We start from the raw sequence: 3,598 nt of genomic DNA on the forward strand, positions 1-3,598 counted from the left end.
TCTTAGAGAGGTAGATGCAGCCACCATTGAGGATCTCTGGGAAGTCCCTGCCTCAGTAGGCATGGGCATGTTCAGCACAAGAGGGAACCAGTTTGAGTAGCTGTTCCCAAGCATAATTGTGGGTTTGCTTTGGCACGCATCCCCTCCTCCTGGCAACAATTGCAACACCATACATCTTGAGCACCATTCCCTGCTCCCCCTCGACAATGTTTTCCCATTTTCCATCAGCTCTTCTTGGATTGGCTGTATTACACCTAATCAGTACCAATAATGGCCTTAAAAAGCCAGTACTTCAACAACAAATGCAGCAATATCCACTATATTCTGCAATAAGGCCGACTCCGCTTGGGATTTATGAATTGTCATTGGCAGATCAGAGCTGGCTTGTCCTTACAGGTTTATGACAAACATATTAGCTGCAAAATAGGCTTATACAGGATGTATTACCTGTCAAGTTTTGTGGTGGCATCATTATCCCGACGGCTTGTTTCACTGTTGGTACTAAGAGGGCATTGCACTGTGAGAATAGACTCAAATCTAATTTCCAACAGGATGATGATCCCTATGATCCCTATAACTTAACACTGGTTTTTGGAAAAGATGAAGAAACATAAGATAGATTCTGTTTCATTCCTTTCTGAATGTAGATCTGACATTGTAGTTATGGTTCTGAGAATTCCTCGATGACTACCAGTGGCAGTAAACAAAATGGATTTTCATCCTCATGCTTAGCGCAGGTCAAGATAAAATGTAAACAAAGTCACAAATGTGACATGTAGCCCACCTTGGCATTCATCTAGAAATAGCATGTGTTAGGAATCTAGTCTGTGTGGTTTGTGTTTGTGTTTGTCTTCCCTCCTCCACCAGGCGGCGCCTGGTTCTGATTCTCCTCCTCACACACCTGTGGATGGTTACTGTACCTCATTACCGGAAGACTCTTAAGCTGCTGACTGCCACTACCTCAACACCATAGTATTTGCCAGTTTTGGGTACTCTAGCCAAGCTGAGTTTTGCTGAGTCAAACTGAGTTTTTGTCAACCTGAGTTTTAACCTTGCTGTTTTTGTCTTTGCCTCTCGGCAGGAAGTCATCCTGCAAACTGGATGTTTCGGACCTTCTCTCCCTGGAAGGATTCTCTGAGCACCAAACTAAGCTGAGGATTCAAGTTTGTGGTGTGGATCAACTTTTTCCCACAAGGATCGTTTGGGGCTTCTCTCTGAGCAGGGGATTCATCTCCACAATAACCCGTTCAAGTACCGCAGGAAAACTAAGTGGCAGTCAGCTTCTCCATTCACCAAGGAACAACCACAATCTGGGTAAACCCTGTCCGCCCTCCTTCGAACAAGACATTCACTGGAACAACCCTCACTGACTGGATTTAATAAGAGACACCTTTTTCTGGAAACGTGAGTCTGCAACCTGATTCCTCTTCTTCAAGTCAAAGACACTAATTTCCCACTGAGCCTGAACTAACCACAGTATCTTCCCCTTCACTTTCCAGTTCCGGTTCGACAGTGTTCAGAGCAGCACTGGACTCATCTTATCACTATAAATTGACCTGTTAAACTTTTCCCTGGTCTCTCTGTTTGGTGTTCTGCATGTGGGTCACAGCTCTAGATTGAAATCATGACAGCATGTTGAAGGCTGCGTCCAGTCTCATAGGATCTTCTAGCTGTGGGAGATGTTCAGAGTTACTAGTGTGACTGGCAGTCATACAGGAATTTACAGAACCATAGTTACAGTTAACTTACATTCTGTTTAATTCCTTTCTGACCAGGACTGAGCCAGCAGGAGAACGGAGAGTGAGGTCCCCCTGGAGCTGCAAAAATGTAAAAGTCTTATATAGGCCTTGTATGGCAGCACAGGCTCTACATGTATTAGCTCACTATAAAAAAGGATTAGGTTTAAATTTATTATAAACATTCATTATTAAATGTTTATCCTGTTGAAAATATCATACAGTCGCATGAGGAGCAGTGAACGCACTCATTGCGTGGAATTCACCGCACGCCGCTTCAACGCCCTTCACTGTGCAGTTTAGGTATTGTTTTATTGATGAATTTATAGAAACATTATAATGGAATCTTTCTATGGTCGGTGTGTTTCTGTTGCGGGGATTTAACTGAGTCATGAGGAACCACACAGGAACTGACAGCCATCAGAGAAGAGCTCTCTAACCATGAAATCCCACATTGTCCATCACCAACGTTCCTTGGTGTTATTTTTTAATTTGAGGATTTGGGGAAAAAGTTGAAGAAAGTTCACATACCTGCATAAGAGCGCTATCTGTTCGATCTGTGGGTAGTTTTCTATGCTTGCAACAAAACCAGCAGCAGTAGTGGAGTTTGGAGATGCAATCCACTTCTTAAATCTATCTTTGCTCTCTTCTAATTTATCCAGAAGTTCTGCAAACGCACTTTTTCTCTCACTCCCAACTTGGTGGTGGGCTGTATAGTTAGCATGCCTTCCCTGGAAATGCCTTTCCAAATAACTCTTTTTTATTTTAAGAAGATACTCTTTCACCTCTCTCGTGAACTTGGTGTTGTGGTCAACTAAGGTGATGTGTCTTGTGAAAGCTTCCACTTCTTTAAGCTAGATTTTGATGCATGTTTCATCCACATATCTAAACCAGTGGCTTGGTGGTGTTCCTCTGAAAGTGTCCAAAGCTCTCTTTTCCATTTCTTNCAGGGGCGGATCTAGAAAAATATTTATGGGGTGGCGAGAGGGGGGCAGGAATTTTTGAGGGGTGAAAACATATGGCATTTGTTTACACTGAATTTAATCACAATTATCACAGTTTGGTGTTTCATGTAAAACAGTTCATATTAGAAATACATCGTACAATGTGATCTCCCTTAATAGGAGATAAGGAGATTAATAAGAATGGTAACACTACTTCTAGAGGGGCATTATCACAGGAAAGGTATTAAGGTGAGACACAGGTGCTGAGTTGTAGATGTGTGAGATTGACTGTCAGAGAGGCAGCTTTGCAGCATTTGCACAAGAAGAAACTATAGAAAGAAAAACTTACCCATCAGAGATCAATGGACTGAGCTGCACTAAAGTGAGCATCACTACACAGTAGAAATAAATGGGTCAAGGCACCCAAACAAGGTACCGGACATCCCTGTATTGTTTACTCTGAACACACATTTACCCCATTTGTTCCTCAGTAACCTGACATACAGCAGTTACGGCAAAATGAAAGGGACATTTCATGCATGTAAATATGATGTAGATAGAGCTGCTGTATCAACAAATCAACATAAAGGCAGGTACTGTATGTTACATCAAAATATCCACTAATCTGAAAAGAAGCAACATAAAAATATGTTTTGCTTCCAGTCTGAAAAAGTACAAAAAACGTTGTGAGTAGGTTCATACAGGTCATTTCTTGATAGGTTCATACTTTATATACAAAAAAAGAAACAACACTGCTTCCTAATAAGCAGGATTTACACCAGTATCACATTTTTAACTTTACTTTTAACACTTTTGGTTTTATTAAAGGAAATATCAGATCTTCTCAGGATGTAACAGCTCTGTAAAGGCTCACCAGAGAGCATAACATAAAGTTAACATGACTATAACAGCTGAATG

The sequence above is a fragment of the Cyprinodon variegatus genome, unplaced genomic scaffold (assembly GCF_000732505.1).
Source record: "Cyprinodon variegatus isolate N-32 unplaced genomic scaffold, C_variegatus-1.0 Scaffold459, whole genome shotgun sequence".
In the NCBI taxonomy this organism is placed as follows: domain Eukaryota; kingdom Metazoa; phylum Chordata; class Actinopteri; order Cyprinodontiformes; family Cyprinodontidae; genus Cyprinodon; species Cyprinodon variegatus.